The sequence below is a fragment of the Hyla sarda genome, chromosome 13 (assembly GCF_029499605.1).
Source record: "Hyla sarda isolate aHylSar1 chromosome 13, aHylSar1.hap1, whole genome shotgun sequence".
In the NCBI taxonomy this organism is placed as follows: Eukaryota; Metazoa; Chordata; class Amphibia; order Anura; family Hylidae; genus Hyla; species Hyla sarda.
Genome location: NC_079201.1, coordinates 21597818 through 21619648, shown reverse-complemented (window position 1 = coordinate 21619648; position 21831 = coordinate 21597818). Strand labels below are relative to the sequence as shown.

The following is a 21831-nucleotide window of genomic DNA, read 5'->3' as shown; positions in this document are numbered from 1 at the left end:
CCATTTCTCTTCTGTTCGGGGCTGTGACAGGACAGGCTCCTCATCAACTGATCAGACCCGGGAATCTAGTGCTGGGCTCAGCCTGTGTGTACTGACCATAGAGATGAGGACAGGGAGAGGACAGAGAGGACTGTGGAGCTACATCCTGCACTGCTCTCTCTATGATCGGGCAAAGCAGCTTAGGAGCCTCTGCCCGATGATAACTCAGCTTCAGTGTCAGGAAAAACAGGTAATAATTGGTTGTGTGGGGGGGACATTAACTTAGTTTATTTTAAATTGGGGGGGCACAGCATTAACTTAGTTTATTTTAAATTGGGGGGGCACAGCATTAACTTAGTTTATTTTAAATTGAGGGGGCACAGCATTAACTTAGTTTATTTTAAATTGGGGGGGCACAGCATTAACTTAGTTTATTTTAAATTGAGGGGGCACAGCATTAACTTAGTTTATTTTAAATTGAGGGGGCACAGCATTAACTTAGTTTATTTTAAATTGAGGGGGCACGCCGTGATCTAGGGGGAGGGGGCATGGCCCCCTCTGCCCCCCTAGCGACGCCACTGCTGTACTTCATGGACTGTATCACCTGTCTACCCTCAGTAAAGCTACCGTTGTCCGTAACTTGGCGCCGGTGTCTTCATTGCCCCCGTGCCTAGCCCAGGACCAGCGGTATTACCTTTTTGGGTGGTTAAGGCTAAACCCTGGCGTCACGACAAGTAGGGGTTAATAACCTCTGCCCCTAGGGTTATAACAGCTACCTGCATTGCCCTGCCCCCCCCCCGCTGACACCACAGAGCAATGTTTTGATGCTGCCCACTTTTTGTTTGAAGAACCCAACCTATCAATACAGAAAAACTTGATAAATTACCACCCAAATAATTCATCTGTTTGTTGATGAACCTATTTTATCCTTCCCTATATGTCTGTATTCGCGCCGGTTGATTATATGAGGCCTTAACCCCTTAAGGACCATGGGGTTTTCCGTTTTTTTCCTCCTTACCTTTAAAAAAAATCATAACCTTTTAAATTTTGCACCTAAAAATCCATATGAGGGCTTATTTTTTGCGCCACCAATTCTACTTTGCAGTGACATTAGTCATTTTACCCAAAAATCTACGGGGAAACGGAAAAGAAAATCATTGTGAGACAAAATTGAAAAAAAAAACGCCATTTTGTAACTTTTTGGGGCTTCTGTTTCCACGCAATAAATTTTTTGGTAAAAATGACACCTTATCATTATTCTGAAGGTCCATACGATTAAAATGATCCCCTACTTATATAGGTTTGATTTTGTCGCACTTTTGAAAAAAATCATAACTGCATTCAGGAAAATTTATACGTTTAAAATTGTCATCTTCTGACCCCTATAACTTTTTTTATTTTTCCGTGTATGGGTCGGTATGAGGGCTCATTTTTTGCGCCGTGATCTGAAGTTTTTAGCGGTACCATTTTTGTATTGATCGGATTTATTGATCACTTTTTATTCATTTTTTCATGATCGAAAAAGTGACCAAAAATGCACAATTTTGGACCTTGGAATTTTTTTGCGCGTACGCCATTGACCGTGCGGTTTAAATAACGATATATTTTTATAATTCGGACATTTACGCACGCGGCGATACAACATGTTTATTTTTATTTACACCGTTTTTTTTTTAAATGGGAAAAGGCGGGTGATTCAAACTTTTAATAGGGAAGGTGTTAAATGATCTTTATTCACTTTTTTTTTTCACTTTTTTTTGCAGTGTTATAGCTCCCATAGGGACCTATAACACTGCACACACTGATCGTTGTTATCCCATAGGGACCTATAACACTGCACACACTGATCGTTGTTATCCCATAGGGACCTATAACACTGCACACACTGATCTTTATCATTGATCACTGGTTTCTCATAAGAAACCAGTGATCGATGATTCTGCCGCTTGACTGCTCATGCCTGGATCTCAGGCACTGAGCAGTCAATCGGCGATTGGACACAAGGAGGCAAGGTAGGAGACCCTTCTCGTGTCTAACAGCTGTTCGGGACACCGCGATTTTGCCGCGGCGCTCCCGAACAGCTCCCTGAGCTAACCGGCATGGTTTCACTTTCACTTTAGACGCAGCGTTCAACTTTGAATGCCGCGTCTAAAGGGTTAATAGCGGGCGGCACCGCGATCACTGCCGCGTGCTATTAGCCACGGGTCTCGGCCGTTGTTAGAGGCTGGGCCCGTTATAGAAAGGGAAAGGACTCAGGACGTAACGGTACGTCCTTGGTCCTTAAGGGGTTAAAGGGGTACTCCGGTGCTCCAGCGTTCTGAACATTTTGTTCAGAACACTCGGAGCCGAAGGCTGTGATCGTGATTCCACATCCATGCCCCCTCGTGATATCCCACCACACCCCCTCCATTCATGTCTATGGGAGGGGGAGTGTCTACCAACATGCCCCCTCCCATAGACATGAATGAAGGGGGTGTGGCCTCACGTCACGACCACTGCCGCAGGAACCTGGCGATTGTTTAGAACGCCGGGTGCTGCGGGAGGTCCCGGAGGGCATCTTATCCCATGTCCAAAGAAAACTAGATGTCTAGCAGCAGAGTACCCCTTTAAATTGTACCTTGAATGGGTGTGCTGTAAGATATGAAGCAGTCATAGTGTTATATGGGGCCTTAAAGGGGTACTCCGGTACTCCAGCATTCTGAACATTTTGTTTAGAATGCTCGAAGCCGGAGACTATGATCGTGATTTCATGGCCACGCCCCCTCATGATGTGACGCCACACACCCTCTATTCATGCCTTTGGGAAGGGGCGTGTCTATAACAGGCCCCTTCTTATATACATGAATGGAGGGGGTGTGGCATCACGTCACGATCACTGCCCCAGGAACCCAATGTTTGTTTAGAATGCGGGGTGCTGTGGGAGGCCGCGGGGGACCCCAAACCGGAACCAGACATCTTATCCCCTGTCCTTTGGACAGGTTATTAGATGTCTAGCAGCGGAGTACCCCTTTAAATTGTACCTTGAATGGGTGTACTGTAAGATACGAGGCAGTCATAGTGTTGGGTTTATATGAAAGGACCTTCATAGGACATCAATATGTCTCCTCACATAGATAGCTATAGCAAAAATTTACACCAGGTTTACAAAATTCCCTTTTACGTTTTCATCTATTTCACATCCAATATTGTTCAGGTACCAATCTTGATGACACCGTTCACCTACAGGACCTCCCTTTCCCATGATTATGGTAAGAGGTTGAGGTACTTGACTGTCTTCAAGATTTTCAGTAGAAGCTGCAGGTCAGAATTGGCCTTTGACCTGAAAACAAGACGTTGACTGACTGAATACAGGAAAGACTGCAGCAATGATGCCATTAATAATCCATTAACAATTGTGGTGGCGGGTGAGGCAATGATGCTACACGGTCTGGTGGTATTAACCCTTGGTTTGTCGTGACGCCAGGGTGAAGTTTGCTTAGTATAGAAGGCCCTGCCGCCAACCGGCCCAAAAACGGAATAAATGGAATGTCCACAGAAGAATTTATGAGATAACTGTATCTTTTACTTAACTTCTTGAGCAAACAGTCTTTACATATATACAGTTTCTCCTGAGGTAACCGGGATTCAGGTTCCTCAAAGGCTTTGCTGGGACTAATAGATTTAAGCAGGCCACTGTGCTACTAATTATAGGATATGAGATGAATAGTAGTCACTAGGAATTTGTAGATAGAGCTTTATAACTCACGGTTTTAGTGGGTGCTGGTTCCTTAGGCTTTGGCCTAGGTAAAATGAATTGAGATATGCTGATTGTGCTTGCTTGATAGTCAGGAACTAAGAGAGTGCAGGAACAAGGGAGTAAATCTACCGACTACAGACCCTTATATACTAGGGGGGGCTGGACTAATCCCATTGGTTGTCAAGCCTGGAGGTCCTGTACCCAGGGAACTCTGGGTACATCACATGACAGTATCACATGACCCCGGAAGGTCCTATACTGTACATTATACTATACAACTCTGTACATAATTGTATACATATTGACCAATATACATTGTATCTTTAATGCATTTTGCGAGGGGAGTAAAGGGTAAACCCTGCAGAAGAGCCCTGTGGAATGCAGGGACTCTTAACTGAGGGGACTTAAGACAGGGACAGGACAAGGTCCTGTACCGGGACACCACACAATGATACACTCACCAGAATATAAGCAAGTGAGATGCTTATTTATTTAGGATATAAGCACAACGGGTTTCAAAGGAGTTCTAGCCTTCTTCATCAGGTTTTAAGATTTTCAGTGTTTGATTCCCCGGAGATGGAACCAGAATCTATGTGGTTTTTGATGCCTATTTTGATGTAGATTTACAATGGGCGAAATCTGCAGCAATTGCATGGGGAATACTCAAAGCATAAACAGTCTGAGTTATTATAATGGAGAAGGTACATAGAGGATCTGAACATTCTTACCTTATTGAACGAAGAGATGAGCAGATTCCTCTATTACCAGGTAATGGTTAAGATGCGGTTCTTGCTGTTAACTGAGAACCACATAAATTGCTGTATTTTAATGGGCCTTACCTGTACTGGCTGCATAACCACAGCAATTCACTGCAAAGTTTTTGACAGCGAGAACCACTACTCAACCCCCATGTCTGAATAGGCCCTTAGGGGAATTCTCTTCAGTTTCATGACTGCAGGACTCTAATATATGGTATAACCCAGGAACATGCGGAAAGCTCCAATGTGTTTGGTGCATTTTACACAGCAAAAAAAATAATTGTGAAAGAACGCATGGAACACGCATCCATTGTGACAAAGTACAAAGCAAAAAGTAGGGAAATATGCAGCAGAAATCTAAGGCTATGCTTAGGCTTTCTGATGTGTACATTGCAGTATATTGTTCCAATAGAAAACCTGCAGGAGACGTGGGAGGTGGAAATCTCGGCAAGGGTTTCCTTTTCCTTCCAGTGAAGATCCGACTGCGGCACTGTAGCGCTACATGACACAGAAGTCGGAAGTGAAGTAGTAGTACTTTTTATTGGTGATCAAGAAAAGTGACAATACAGGGTTGGACAGCACGTTTCGGAGGGGCTCCTTCCTTCCTCAGGTCCAGCAAAGCTGGACCTGAGGAAGGAAGGAGCCCCTCCGAAATGCGTATTTTTATTGGTGATCAAAAAAAGTGACAATACAGGGTTGGACTGCGCGTTTCGGAGGGGCTCCCTCCTTCCTCAGGTCCAGCAAAGCTAGTCCAACCCTGTATTGTCACTTTTTATGATCACCAGAAGTCACCCGACTTCTGTTTCATCACGCCGGTGTAGCACTACAGTGCCGCAGTTGGATCTTCACTATAAGGAAAAGGAAAATTCTGTCCGGGATTTCCACCTCCCACATCTGTCTCCTGCATTCTTCACTGTCCTCGACGGGACCGACGGCCAACTGCTCCACACCAACAACCAGTGACCTGCCCAAAACGATCAGCAGTGTTGTGCCTGTAATTTAGCGCAACCTGCAAAGGTGAGCAGGTCCTTACTTTTCTGTTTCACCCGCTGCAATTACCGCGGATAACCGGCACTATAAAGCGCCATCTCTATTTTTTTTTGTCTCCTATACCTCCTATGGCTAATAGAAAATCTGGGAACATAGTCTTAGCGAGGGAGGCTCGATCCACAAGATTTGTCACATGTCCCAAATAGCCCATCGACCAGAAAGCATTTGCAAACCAGCCATGTGCACTGGATAATGTATGAAACACCACACACAGAGTAGTAGAGTAGTGTCAGGACACATTGCATACAACGGAAGAGCTTTATTTCAGGGCCTGAACTGGCAGGGGGGCACTTGACCTCCAGGACTATGGGGCTTGATCACAACTGCAACCGTTGTATCTCTTAAAGTTATGCCACTAGTAGTTGACAAGGCTGGAGATAGGCAATGAAGGTCAGACACAATCAGGTTGTGGTACCATGAAAAATCCAAGGTATATTCAAGGAATTCATACCCATCCACCGCAACACTCATGAAGAAGAATTGTTATGTGAGGTCACCACCGCTTGGATGACGGGGGGTTCCCTTCACTGGTTTCTTGAATGGTGGTCTGGTAGGGTATCAAGATCTTCACAACTGGAACCAAAGAGTCAGAATTGAACCGTGATTCTCTGGCCATATATATGTTCGACACTAAAGTATTCTATGGACCTGTAATGTTCTTTCTGGTTGCTTATAATAACCATCTCAGCCATCAAGGACGTTTCTCCTCGGAGTTGTAAATAGAAGCTTAATGACGCTTTCTGATTTCAGATGATTATCAATTCTGTTCCAAGAACAATGCAAAGTCAGTGACAACGTAATGAATGTGAATTGAATAGATATTTTTTTTCTGTATAAAAGACATAACCCAGGCCAGACTGTTAAGCATTGCAGTAATGGAATACATGCATACAATAAAGACCTTCAATGAGAACATATATAGATTCAATAAATTCTGCATGATGATTAAATTAACCCCATAGTTCTCATTAATAATCTATAGGATGAAACCACAAAAGAAAAGAGCCCATAAATTGCACATCAAGGATTCTTATATTTAAAGGGAAATCCCCCCCCAATTTGTTAAATTATTTTGACTTTATAGATCTATAAATATTTAGTAAATCATAGATCTATAAATACTTAGTAAATCATATGGACATAAGCTATTCGCTACAGAAAACCTTATTTCTATGTAAATTCTCCTCATTCATATTCACTGTCTGAATTCATTTGTATGAACCAACTAGCTGAGTACCCGGCATTGCCTGGTTTTTCCTTCCTAATCCTTGTTGTGGAGGAAAATAAACAAAGGAGGAAGCTTTTGACTTCATATCCAGTCCTCATATATTGTTGTCATATCCCAACCCCATATCTCGACCTCCTACCAGGTATTGAAATATCTCCAGCCGTACGGAAGTTATGTGGGAAAATACATTTCCCATAGATATGCATGGGACTTTAAACAAAAATCCCGACCCTCACAAATGGGGGTAGTTAAGGGTTAAATTAACTATCCTATATTTTAAGTGGGCATATAAGTAACATGTGACCAAGTATAATGGAAATATCTCCAGCCTTTTGGAAGTTATGCAGTAACATATATTTCCCATAGACTTGTATGGGACTTTTAACAAAAACCCCAACCCTGGAAAATGGTTTGTAGTTGACATATAAGTAACATGTGTGCCAAGTTTCATGTTAATATCTTTAGCCGTTTGGACGGGATGCTGGAACATACACACATACACACACACACACACACACACACACACACACACACACACACACATACACACATAGGGTGAGATTTATCAAAACCTGTGCAGGGGACAACTTGCCCAGTTGCCCATAACAACCAATCAGCTCGCTTCTTTCATTTTTAGGAAGACCTGTAGAAAATGAAAGAAGCGATCTGATTGGTTGCTATGGGAAACTGGATAACTTTCCCTCTGCACAAGTTTTGATAAATCTCCCCCATTGAGTTTTTTTTTATATATATATATATATATATATATATATATATATAGTTATCATCCTATGAAGAAAAGTTAAACTTAGAAATGCAATAGAATGGTGCCCCTGGTGGTCATGTAGTCAAATGTTTTGAAAGACATGGAATGTGTGAGTTTTGTTATATATGGTCTACGGGGGGCAATTTCTTAAAACCTGTGTAGAGGAAGAATGGTGCAGTTGCCCATAGCAACCAATCAGATCGCTTCTTTAATTTTCCAGATGACTTTTTAACCCCTTAAGGACCCAGCCCAAATATACCTTAAGGACCCGGCCATTTTTTGCACATCTGACCACTGTCACTTTAAGCATTAATAACTCTGGGATGCTTTTACCTTTCATTCTGATTCCGAGATTGTTTTTTCGTTACATATTCTACTTTATGTTAGTGGTAAAATGCATCATTTCTTGGTGAAAAATTCCAAAATTTGATGAAAAAATGGAAAATGTTGCATTTTTTTTTAACTTTGAAGCTCTCTGCTTGTAAGGAAAATGGATATTCCAAATAAATTATACATTGATTCACATATACAATATGTCTACTTTATGTTTGCATCATAAAATTGACGTGTTTTTACTTTTGGAAGACATCAGAGGGCTTCAAAGTTCAGCAGCAATTTTCCAATTTTTCACAAAATTTTCAAAATTGGAATTTTTCAGGGACCAGTTCAGTTTTGAAGTGGATTTGAAGGGCCTTCATATTAGAAATACCCCACAAATGACCCCATTATAAAAACTGCACCCCTCAAAGTATTCAAAATGACATTCAGTAAGTGTTTTAACCCTTTAGGTGTTTCACAGGAATAGCAGCAAAGTGAAGGAGAAAATTCAAAATCTTCATTTTTTACACTCGCATGTTCTTGTAGACCCAGTTTTTCAATTTTTACAAGGGGTAATAGATGAAAAATCCTCCCAAAATTTGTAACCCAATTTCTCTCGAGTAAGGAAATAGCTCATATGTGTATGTCAAGTGTTCGGTGGGTGCACTAGAGGGCTCAGAAGGGAAGGAGCGACAATAGGATTTTGGAGAGGGAATTTTGCTGAAATGGTTTTTGGGGGGCATGTCACATTTAGGAAGCCCCTATGGTGCCAGAACAGCAGAAAACCCCAACATGGCATACCATTTTGGAAACTAGACCCCTCAAGGCATGTAACAAGGGGTCCAGTGAGCCTTAACACCCCACAGGTGTTTGACGACTTTTCCTTAAAGTCGGATGTGTAAATGAAAAAAAATTTTTTTTCACCAAAGTGCAGTTTTTCCCCCAAATTTACCATTTTTACAAAGGGTAATGGGAGAAAATGCCCCCCCAAATTTGTAACCCCATCTCTTCTGAGTATGGAAATACCCCATGTTAGGATGTAAAATGCTTTGCGGGCAAACTACAATGCTCAGAAGAGAAGGAGTCACATTTGGCTTTTTGAAAGCAACTTTTGCTGAAATGGTTTTTTGGGGGCATGTCGCATTTAGGAAGCCCCTGTGGTGCCAGAACAGCAAAAAATACCCACATGGCATACTATTTTGGAAACTACACCCCTCAAGGAACGTAACAAGGGGTCCGCTGAGCCTTAACACCCCACAGGTGTTTCACGACTTTTCGTTAAAGTTGGATGTGTAAATGAAAATTTTTTTTTTTTTAACTAAAATGCAGTTTTTCCCCAAAATTTTACATTTTTACAAGGGGTAATAGGAGAAAATGACCCCCAAAATGTGTAACCCCATTTCTTCTGAGTATGGAAATACCCCATGTTAGGACGTAAAATGCTCTGCTGGCGAACTACAATGCTCAGAAGAGGAGGAGCGCCATTGAGCTTTTGGAAAGAGAATTAGTTTGGAATGGTAGTCAGGGGCCATGTGCGTTTACAAAGCCCCCCGTGGTGCCAGAACAGTGGAACCCCCCACATGTGACCCCATTTTGGAAACTACACCCCTCACAGAATTTAATAAGGGGTGCAGTGAGTATTTACACCCCACAGAACTTTGGAACAGTGGGCTGTGCAAATGAAAAAGTTTACTTTTCATTTTTACGGACCACTGTTCCAAAAATCTGTCAGACATCTGTGGGGCGTAAATTCTCAATGTACCCCTTATTATATTACGTGAGGGGTGTAGTTTCCAAAATGGGGTCACATGTGTCGGGGGTCCATTGATCTGGCACTATGGGGGCTTTGTAAACACATGTGGCCTTCAATTCCGGACAAATTTTCTCTACAAAATCCCAATGGCGCTCCTTCTCTTCTGAGCATTGTAGTTCGCCCGCAGAGCACTTTAAATTTACATATGTGGTATGTTCTTACTCAGAAGAGATGGGTTTACAAATTTGGGGGGGCTTTTTTCCTATTTCCCGATGTGAAAATGAAAAATTTAGGGTAACACCAGCATTTTAGTGAAAAAATAAAAAAAATTTCATTTTCCCATCCAACTTTAATGAAAATTCGTCAAACACCTGTGGGGTGTTCAGGCTCACTATACCCCTTGTCACGTTCGGTGAGGGGTGTAGTTTCCAAAACGGGGTCACATGTGGGTATTTTTTTTTTTTTGCGTTTGTCAGAACCGCTGTAAAATCAGCCACCCCTGTGCAAATCACCAATTTAGGCCTCAAATGTACATGGTGCACTCTCACTCCTGAGTCTTGTTGTGTGCCCGCCGAGCATTTTACGCCCACATCTGGGGTATTTCTGTACTCAGGAGAAATTGCGTTACAAATTTTGGGGGTCTTTTTTTCCTTTTACCGCTTGTGGAAATAAAAAGTATGGGGCAACACCAGCATGTTAGTGTAAAAAAAAAAAAAAAATTTACACTAACAGGCTGGTGTAGCCCCCAACTTTTCCTTTTCACAAGCGGTAAAAGGAAAAAAAGCCCCCCAAAATTTGTAGTGTAATTTCTCCCGAGTACGGAGATACCCCATATGTGGCCCTAAACTGTTGCCTTGAAATACGACAGGGCTCCGAAGTAAGAGAGCACCATGCGCATTTGAGGACTAAATTAGGGATTGCATAGGGGTGGACATAGGGGTATTCTACGCCAGTGATTCCCAAACAGGGTGCCTCCAGCTGTTGCTAAACTCCCAGCATGCCTGGACAGTCAGTGGCTGTCCAGAAATGCTGGGAGTTGTTGTTTTGCAACAGCTGGAGGCTCCGTTTTGGAAACCCTGCCGTACAAGACGTTTTAAATTGTTTATTGGGGGGGGGGGGCAGTGTAAGGGGGTGTATATGTAGTGTTTTACCCTTTATTAGGTGTTAGTGTAGTGTAGTGTTTTTAGGGTACATTCACACTGGCAGGTTACGGTGAATTTCCCGCTAGGAGTTTGCACTGCGGCAAAGAATTTGCCAAAGCCCAAACTTGAAGCAGGAAATTTACTGTAAACCCGCCTATGTGAATGTACCCTGTACGTTCACATGGGGGGGCAAACCTCCAGCTGTTTCAAAACTACAACTCCCAGCATGTACTGACAGACCGTGCATGCTGGGAGTTGTAGTTTTGCAACAGCTGGAGGCACACTGGTTGGAAAACCTTCAGTTAGGTTCTGTTACCTAACTCAATATTTTCCAACCAGTGTGCCTCCAGCTGTTGCAAAACTACAACTCCCAGCATGTACTAATCACCGAAGGGCATGCTGGGAGATGTAGTTATGCAATAGCTGGAGGTACCCAACTACAACTCCCAGCATGCCGAGACAGCTGTTTGCTTTCTGGGCATGCTGGGAATTGCAGTTTTGCAACATCTGGAGAGCTTCAGTTTTTAGACCACTGCACAGTGATCTCCAAACTGTGGACCTCCAGATGTTGCAAAACTACAACTCCCAGCATGTCCAGACAACAAACAGCTATGTGGGCATGCTAGGAGTTGTAGTTTTGCAACATCTGGAGGGATATAGTTTAGAGACCACTGTATAGTGGTCTCAAACTGCAGCCCTCCAGCTGTTGCAAAACTACATATTCCAGCATGCCCAAACAGCTGTCTGGGCATGCTGGGAGTTGTAGTTTTGCAACATCTGGAGGGCTACAGTTAGAGACCACGGTCTCAGACTGTAGCCCTCCAGATCTACTTACCAGCTTCCGTAGGATCCCGGGAGCCGTCCTCTTCAGACGCACGTGACGCCGCCCGCCGATCAACGTCGCCGCAGCCTCCGGACGGGTAAGTGGACGTCGGCGCCCGGTCCCCTTCGGTTCCCCGTTCTGCCCCGCCTATTGTGGGAGGGCAGGACGGGGAAAACGAAAGTTAACCCCCCCGCCCCCGGTCTGCTATTGGTCGTCGCCTCTGACGATCAATAGCAGACCAATAGCAGGGATAGGAGGGGTGGCAACCCTGCCACCTCACTTCTATGCCTACAGGGGGATCGTGGGTGTCTTAGACAACCGCGATCCCCCTTCTATTCCGGGTCACCGGGTCACAATAGACCCGTATGACCCGGAATCGGCGCAAATTGCAAGTGTGAATTCACTTGCGATTTGCGCCGATCGCCGACGGGGGGGGGGGGTCTGATGACCTCCCTGGGCATTTGCACGGGGTGCCTGCTGATTGATATCAGCAGTCACCCCGGCCCGGTCCCCGCCCGGCGCGCGGCGGGGACCGAAATTCCCACGGGCGTATGGATCCATACGCCCTAGGTCCTTAAGTGGTTAAAAATGAAGGAAGCAAAATCCTATTGGTTGATATGGGCAACTGCATCACTTTTCCTCTACACAGATTTTGATAAATTTCCCCCTTTGTCCATAAATGGTCTTCTCTTGTGGTGCCAGTGGAATCCCTTGTACGACTGATACATAATAGTTTCCATTATAAAAGAAATTACAAGGCAAATGTGAACATAGCCTAATGTTCTGTCCATAAATGATTGTCCATCCAACACCTGTCATAGGGAACTTCCAGGACCCGTAAATGGGTGCTTTGGTGCCTCTACCTCTGGCTTGCCCCTGTCTATCCCATGTTTCAGAGATCTTTATGCCACTATTATCTTCTCATCCTATAAGTCCCTGCATCTTAAAGGAGATACAGTATCTGGCAAAAATGAAGCCTATCCACAGACCCCGGTGATCACCGGGACAGGACTCAATGCTCAGTGAGGAGTACGTTCTGCGCACGGCAGGTGCTCCATTCATTTATATTGGAGTGCCGAAAATATCCAAGTACAGCACTCCAGAATCATCTGTGCTCTTATAGAAATGAATGGAGGGCGTGTCATCTACCGTTAGACGACATGCGCTCCTCTCTGCGAGAGCCGGCGTCCCGTCCTGATGAGCGCTCTGACCCTCCCCGCGATCAGCTACTTATCCCCTATCCTGTGGATAGGGGATAAGTTAGGTTTCACTGGAGTTCTCCTTTAATGCCATGATATTAAAGTGCAGGTCTAGGCACCAGTAAGTAGCCTTCCTTACTTTTGCACGAATACAGACAGGATTAATTCAGATTAAGGATGTTTTCACATTGCATGATTTAGGCCAAATACGTGTAAATTTGGCCTCCATTTGGGTTTTCGGGATGGAACAGTGTAGATTTTGACTCCGTTCCAATGAGGTGGACCTAGTATACAAAGCATACCATTCAGTAAAGTATAGTTTTAACTACATAGCATTCCCCCTAGGCATATGCCAGATGTACATGTTGGGGAGTCTTTCAAACTATACGTCTAATGGACACTAGTTAACACAGTCTAAAATTATTCACAAAGGAGGTAGTGCGGCACTGCATGAGTGTGCTGGATTAGGAATGGCAGGTGGGAGTTGGTGTAGCTGTAATGCCTCTGGTGGTGCTCAGATACTATAATAAGCAAAGTTCATGATATCCGTGAAGAGAAATTAAAATATCGGCACTCACCAGTGTGGCTGCAGGGTCTTCTTTATTGAGACATACTCACATGCGGGGTACAGAAGAGAGGGGAGACAAGTGGTGACGACCGAGCTCTAGTTTCGCACACTTGGTGTGCTTCGTCCGGCCATGACCCATATGACTGCCTTATATACAAGTGAACCTAGTGCTTCACCTATCACGCACCTGAACAGCTCTCACATGATCAGGTGACGTGGTAGGGGGGAGGTGTGTTAAAAGCAAAGTTAGTTAGAAGCATGCTGAGAGCTCCGTTTTGTCGACAAAACTGAGCTCTCAGCATGCTTCTAACTATCTTTGCTTTTAACACACCTCCCCCCTACCACGTCACCTGATCATGTGAGAGCTGTTCAGGTGCGTGATAGGTGAAGCACTAGGTTCACTTGTATATAAGGCAGTCATATGGGTCATGGCCGGACGAAGCACACCAAGTGTGCGAAACAAGAGCTCGGTCGCCACCACTTGTCCCCCCACTCCCCTCTCTTCTGTACCCCGCATGTGAGTATGTCTCAATAAAGAAGACCCTGCAGCCACACTGGTGAGTGCCGATATTTTCATTTCTCTTCACGGATATCACAGTCTAAAATTAGCTTAACCTCTTAACAACTAAGGACATCTATACTCATCCATGTGCTGTTAACAACATGCGGCAATCGCCACGGCCGGCTATTAACCCTTTAGATCGCCGTTGTCAAAGCTGACAGTGGCGTCTAAAGGTGCCTTTATCCTGTCCCTGGTGGTCCAGTGGGGGCGATCCACTGCTGCGTAACCGGAAGGCTTACCTCTTGTCCTGCTGCTGCGGCTCTGTCAATGATAAATCCTGGCAGGACCAGGCATTATCACTCGAGCTCAAAGCACACAGATCAATGTGGTTGTATGAGGAATCAAATGATTCCTCCTAGAAGTCCCCTAAGTGCACTAAAAGTGTTAAAAAATAAAAAAAATAAAATAAAAGCTTAAAAAAGTTAGAAAACACACACATTAACCCCTTCCTTATTAAAAGTTAAAATCACCCCCCTTTTCCTAAATTCCATATAAATAAATATATAAACATAATTAAAATAAAAATATGTGGTATCACCAGGTGCGTAAATGTCCGAACTATAAAAATATATTGTTAATTAAAAAGCAATCAAAAAGTCCGATCAAAACAAAAATGGTACCGATTAAAACTTCAGATCATGGCGCAAAATATGAGCCCCCATATAGCCTCATACATGGAAAAATAAAAAAGTTATAGGGGTCAAAAAGGACAATTGTCAAATGTATTAATTTTCGTGCATGTAGTTATGATTTTTTCCAAAAGTACGACAAAATCAAACCTATATAAGTAGGGAATCATTTTAATTGTATGGACCTACAGAATAAAGATAAAGTGTCATTTTTTACGGAAAAATTTACTGCGTAGAAATTGAAGCCCCAAAAATGTACAAAAGGCCTTTTTTTCTTCAATTTTGTTGCACAATGATTTTTTTTTCTGTTTGCTGTAGATTTTTGGGTAAAATGACTGATGTCATTACAAAGTAGAATTGGTGGCACAAAAAATAAACTAAAAAAAAATAAGAGAACACTTCAGAAGCTAATAACTATTGGAAGGATTAAGATTTTTTAATAGAAGTAATTTACAAATCTGTTTAACTTTCCGGAGCCAGTTGATATATAAAAAAAGTTTTTTCCTGGAATACGCCTTTAACCCCTTAACGACGCAGGACGTATATTTACGTCCTGTCCCGGCGCTAATCAACGGCCAGGACCCGCGGCTAATACCACACATCGCCGATCGCGGCGATGTGCGGTATTAACCCCTTTAGAAGCGGCGGTCAAAGCTGACCGCCGCTTCTAAAGTGAAACTGAAAGTATCCCGGCTGCTCAGTCGGGCTGTTCGGGACCGCCGCGGTGAAATCGCGGCATCCCGAACAGCTGATTGGACACCGGGAGGGCTCTTACCTGCCTCCTCGGTGTCCGATCGACGAATGACTGCTCCGTGCCTGAGATCCAGGCAGGAGCAGTCAAGCGCCGATAATGCTGATCACAGGCGTGTTAATACACGCCTGTGATCAGGATGAGCGATCAGTGTGTGCAGTGTTATAGGTCCCTATATGTCCGAACTATAAAAATATATCATTAATTAAGCCGTACGGTCAATGGCGTACGCGCAAAAAAATTCCAAAGTCCAAAAAAGCGTATTTTGGTCACTTTTTATAACATTAAAAAATGAATAAAAAGTGATCAAAAAGTCCGATCAAAACAAAAATCATACCGATAAAAACTTCAGATCACTGCGCAAAAAATGAGTCCTCATACCGCCCCGTACGTGGAAAAATAAAAGTTATAGGGGTCAGAAGATGACATTTTTAAACGTATACATTTTCCTGCATATAGTTATGATTTTTTCCAGAAGTGCGACAAAATCAAACCTATATAAGTAGGGTATCATTTTAACCGTATGGACCTACAGAATAATGATAAGGTGTAATTTTTACCGAAATATGCACTGCGTAGAAATGGAAGCCCCCAAAAGTTACAAAATGGCGTTTTTTTTTCGATTTTGTCGCACAATGATTTTTTTTTCCGTTTCGCCGTGCATTTTTGGGTAAAATGACTAATGTCACTGCAAAGTAGAATTGGCGACGCAAAAAATAAGCCATAATATGGATTTTTAGGTGGAAAATTGAAAGGGTTATGATTTTTAAAAGGTAAGGAGGAAAAAACGAAAGTGCAAAAACGGAAAAACCCTGAGTCCTTAAGGGGTTAAATAGGCACTCTCGTTAAAACTAATTTTTGCTATTGCACTCCTTATGGTAAATCAAAAATATTTCTAATGTACTTTGTTTAAAAAAAAAAAAATTTTTATTTGTGCTTAAAAATGCTCAAGAGCACATTTCCCCCCATCTCATACACAGACTTTGGACCGAAGCCCAAACACAGTAAGTGCAGCCTGGAGTGCTGAGGGGGGTTGTCCAACCAACAGCATATGGCAGTTAAGTGTGAGAGGATCAATGATTGGATGAGGCTGGACACACCCCCCTCAGCACTCCAGGCTGCACTTCCTGTGTTTGGACTTTGGTCCAAAGTCTGTGTATAAGATGGGGGAAAATGTGCTCTTGAGCTTTTTTAAGAACAAATAAAACATAGAAAACTTCATTTTTTTTAAACAAAGTATATTAGAAATAATTTTTATTTACCATAAGGAGTACAATAGCAAAAAAATTTTTTAATGAGAGTTACCCTTTAAGGCGTTAACCCCTCTTCCCCCGCCTATTTTCTTCTTAGCCGATGAGTTCCTGCATCTCTATGTCATGACTTTGTGGAATTGATCTTGATATTAAAAAAAAAAAAAGTGACAAACATGACACCACTATTCTTATCATTACATTTATGCTATTGTCAAGCTTCAGGCATGAAGACCATATAACAAGTTCTCCTTCATAAGATTCATAAGACTATTTTGGAAATGTGTCCAGATTTGTAAATTACTTCTATTAAAAAATCTTAATCCTTCCATTACTTATCAGCTGCCGTATGCTCCACATGAAGTTATTTTCTTTTTGAATTTCTTTTCTGTCTGACCACAGTGCTCTCTGCTGCCACCTCTGTCCATGTCAGGTTTACTCCTACTCTGGACAGTTCCTGACATGGACAGAGGTGTCAGCAGAGAGCACTGTGGTCAGACAGAAAGGAACAACTCAACTTCCTCTGTAGTATACAGCAGCTGATAAGCACTGGAAGGATTAAGGTTTTATAATAGAAGTAATTTACAAATCTGTTTAGCTTTCTTGCACCAGCTAATTAAAAAAAAAATTTCCACTGGATTTCCCCTTTTAAAGGGGTACTCCGCCCCTGGCATCTTATCCCCTATCCAAAGGATAGGGGATAAGATGTTAGATCGCTGCGGTCCCACTGCTGGGGACCCCGGGGATTGCTGCTGCAGCACCCCGCTATCATTACTGCACAGAGCGAGTTCGCTCTGTGCGTAATGACGGGCGATACAGGGGCCGGAGCAGCGTGACATCATGGCTCCGCCCCTCATGACATCACGGCCCGTCCCCTAATGCAAGTCTATGGCAGGGGGCGTGACGACAGCCACGCCCCCTCCCATAGACTTTTATTGACGGGGGCGGGCCGTGACATCACGAGGGGCGGAGCCGTGACGTAACGATGCTCCGGCCCCTGTATTGCCCGTCATTACGTGCAGAGCGATCTCGCTCTGCGCAGTAATGATAGCGGGGTGCCGCAGCAGCAATCCCCGGGGTCCCCAGCAGCGGTACCCCAGCGATCTGACATCTTATCCCCTATCCCTTGGATAGGGGATAAGATGTCTTGGGGCGGAGTACCCCTTTAAGAAGATTGTTGTCAGAAAAAGACCCCCTGGTCCCTCTAGCCTGCCATTATTTTATTCTCTTATTATTTTTATCTTAGTATAGATATAATCTTAGGAGACTATATATATAGTATACAAAAAAAGAGGATTGCAGCAGCACACATTGGTCAAAAAATTGAGGCTCTTAGCGCACTTTTTGATCAAAGCGTATCCCCCCATCCACCACGGGGAGGTGGCCTCATTTAGGATGGGACCCTAACACAAATTCTGAGCCTAACGCTCATATCCCCTCACCTCTGCTGGGCATATAGCCTCTGACTGGGTGACATGTTAGATCTATTATCAATTTAAAACACCTCCTGTGAAAAAGGGGGAGGGGTGCACAGCTAAAGAGGGTGCCATTCCCCCTGAGTTGTACAAATAAGCACAACAGCACAACAACCTAATACACGGGTGCACGCTGCTGTGGCAAATACAGAGTATACAAAAAAAGAGGATTGCAGCAGCACACATTGGTCAAAAAATTGAGGCTCTTAGCGCACTTTTTGATCAAAACGTGTGTCCCCATATATATATTCTTTTTTTTTTATTTTAGCGTAGGTATAACCTCATGATTATTTTTAGGATTAATCATATTTTTCATATATTGCCCAGACATTTTCCTAGTTATTTCCCTCTTTTCCAGGGATGCAGTTTAGTTGGTGTCCCAGCATCTGTTGTGTCGATCAAACATCCTGTCAATGCTTTATCGACTTGTTTTCCAGAGATGAGGCTTTAAATGATATATGCTGTTTTCACTCTTCTCCATTTTATTTCAGCATCTCATGACAAAGATTGGTTTAACAGGTCTTGAGCTCAGAAAGTCACAGAAACATTTGATGGGCAAGTGAAAGACTTCAGTGTCTCCGGGTAAGTAATAAAACTTGGATTTAATGGCAGAAGATTTATGCAGAAGACATGAACAGGATTAAGTGATGCCAATGCGTTTTGGGTTTTTCCGCTATAGGGTACTACCGCTGTATGGTACCGGTCATTCAAGCCATGTTTTAAAGGTGTACTCCACTGCCCCAGCGTTTGGAACATTTTGTTCCGAACGATTGGAGCAGGCGACGGGGATCGTGATGTCACGGCTTCGCCCCCTCACGACGTCACACCATGCTCCTCAATGAAAGTCTATGGGAGGGGGCGTGGGGCCACGCCCCTTCCCATAGACTTGCATTCAGGGGGTGTGGCATGATGCCTCGAGGGGTGTGGCAGTGACGTCACGACCCCCGTCGCCCACGCGATCAGACATCTTATCCCCTATTCTTTGGATCGGGGATAACATGTCTAGGGGCGGAGTAACCCTTTAATACTGTCCTGGAGACAAGGGCGTTTTGCTCTTGTCTATACTGGTCCATGTTTCCCAGTGTATCCAAGCACTGCTTTCATTTGGGGTGAGCTGGTTACTGTGTACGTATTTTTGATGAACACATTTGCTCTTCAAGGCTGTCGAATAAACGTTCTGTGGGCCAGATGCTGGAAAGGAAGGCAATCTATTAGTCATGGTCCTTTAGTGGTTCCTTTCTGGGGAGGGCTTTTGGGTTACCTTTTTCCAGCTAAATGTCTTATACGAGAAGTAAAATAACGTCAATATCTGTGAAGCAATACATGGTGGATTTTGGCTTTTAATAACTGGAAGGGAGTGTAAAGATGTGGCCATGTTTAACTGGGCAGCCTGTCTATGTATTTACTATTACTTATTTAGCTTTATACAGAATGCATCACTCCTAGTCCTTGCCTGTAGTTGGGCTCACAATCCAATTTCTTAAAGTGTACCTGTCGTCAACAGAAACTTTTTCTATAATGTAGATAATTACATTATATGTAGATTTGTAGTATACATTGGTTAAAAAATGTGTATATTTTTGGGTGAAAAAAATGATGTCTCTGCAGCTATTGCCTGTGTGTCTCTGTGAGGAGTCCAAATACAGGAAGTGAGGACAGGACAAGCAGGGCTCAGTGCAGGCTCCTGGCCTGTCAATCATCCTCATGTGTGAGCCCATAGCATGACACAGAGCCTCAATGCATAGAGCCCTGCTTGTCCTCAGTGTACAGAGCCCTGCTTGTCCTCAGTGTACAGAGCCCTGCTTGTCCTCAGTGTACAGAGCCCTGCTTGTCCTCAGTGTACAGAGCCCTGCTTGTCCTCAGTGTACAGAGCCCTGCTTGTCCTCAGTGTACAGAGCCCTGCTTGTCCTCAGTGTACAGAGCCCTGCTTGTCCTCAGTGTACAGAGCCCTGCTTGTCCTCAGTGTACAGAGCCCTGCTTGTCCTCAGTGTACAGAGCCCTGCTTGTCCTCAGTGTACAGAGCCCTGCTTGTCCTCAGTGTACAGAGCCCTGCTTGTCCTCAGTGTACAGAGCCCTGCTTGTCCTCAGTGTACAGAGCCCTGCTTGTCCTCAGTGTACAGAGCCCTGCTTGTCCTCAGTGTACAGAGCCCTGCTTGTCCTCAGTGTACAGAGCCCTGCTTGTCCTCAGTGTACAGAGCCCTGCTTGTCCTCAGTGTACAGAGCCCTGCTTGTCCTCAGTGTACAGAGCCCTGCTTGTCCTCAGTGTACAGAGCCCTGCTTGTCCTCAGTGTACAGAGCCCTGCTTGTCCTCAGTGTACAGAGCCCTGCTTGTCCTCAGTGTACAGAGCCCTGCTTGTCCTCAGTGTACAGAGCCCTGCTTGTCCTCAGTGTACAGAGCCCTGCTTGTCCTCAGTGTACAGAGCCCTGCTTGTCCTCAGTGTACAGAGCCCTGCTTGTCCTCAGTGTACAGAGCCCTGCTTGTCCTCAGTGTACAGAGCCCTGCTTGTCCTCAGTGTACAGAGCCCTGCTTGTCCTCAGTGTACAGAGCCCTGCTTGTCCTCAGTGTACAGAGCCCTGCTTGTCCTCAGTGTACAGAGCCCTGCTTGTCCTCAGTGTACAGAGCCCTGCTTGTCCTCAGTGTACAGAGCCCTGCTTGTCCTCAGTGTACAGAGCCCTGCTTGTCCTCAGTGTACAGAGCCCTGCTTGTCCTCAGTGTACAGAGCCCTGCTTGTCCTCAGTGTACAGAGCCCTGCTTGTCCTCAGTGTACAGAGCCCTGCTTGTCCTCAGTGTACAGAGCCCTGCTTGTCCTCAGTGTACAGAGCCCTGCTGGTCCTCAGTGTACAGAGCCCCGCTGGTCCTCAGTGTACAGAGCCCCGCTGGTCCTCAGTGTACAGAGCCCCGCTGGTCCTCAGTGTACAGAGCCCCGCTGGTCCTCAGTGTACAGAGCCCCGCTGGTCCTCAGTGTACAGAGCCCCGCTGGTCCTCAGTGTACAGAGCCCCGCTGGTCCTCAGTGTACAGAGCCCGGCTTGTCCTCAGTGTACAGAGCCCTGCTTGTCCTCAGTGTACAGAGCCCTGCTTGTCCTCAGTGTCCAGAGCCCCCGCTTGTCCTCAGTGTACAGAGCCCTGCTTGTCCACCCACACTTCCTGTATTTGGACTCCTCATAGAGGCACTCAGGCAATAGCTGCAGGGACAAAAATATACATATTTTTTAACCAATGTATATTACAAATATACATATAATGTTATTAACTACATTATATAAAAAGTTTTTGTTGACGACAGGTACACTTTAATTTTTCAGACTAGGACCAATTTAATCAGGATTGACGACTAAATCTAGTCCCTGGACCAAAGTTTTCAGTAGTTTCCTCAATGATATTCAACCCTATACCCAGCATCATTAGTGTTGCCTAATTTATTTTCTTGCCACCGGTCTATGGGACTAACCATCTATTGGCATCGAGACCCCATTGAAATATATTACACATTCCTAGCTTTAAGTCTCTTTCAGAGCATTGGCACCATGTTCTATGCTGTGAATGAAAAGTGCATGGATAATGGATGGGGAATCTCAGGATATTAGCACTTACAAATGATTGAAGCATTTTCCTAAATGTCATTTCTTTTTCTGTGCTATTGTCTGTATACAATGAACATGTTTATGGCTCTGCTGCTCTCAGTGCTTACAAAATAGCTTTATTTTTTCCAGACTGCCAAACAGACACCTCCCTTTGTATAATTCCCATAGAATGAGGTGTGAGGGGGAGAAGTAGAGATCAAGAGAAAGACGAAGAAGCAAAATAAAGGCAAGTACACAAAGAGTGTGTAAAAGTATTTTAAA

General features: G+C 44.0%; 1 long non-coding RNA gene across 1 annotated transcript; it reads left to right on the top strand.

The window, feature by feature from the left end:
• The first annotated feature begins 23 nt into the window (after nucleotides 1-23).
• Nucleotides 24-21801, top strand: LOC130297778 (uncharacterized). The gene is made up of 3 exons (XR_008849683.1): nucleotides 24-229; nucleotides 18479-18569; nucleotides 21700-21801. It is a non-coding gene; the product is annotated as an uncharacterized LOC130297778 (long non-coding RNA).
• The last annotated feature ends 30 nt before the right edge of the window (nucleotides 21802-21831 follow it).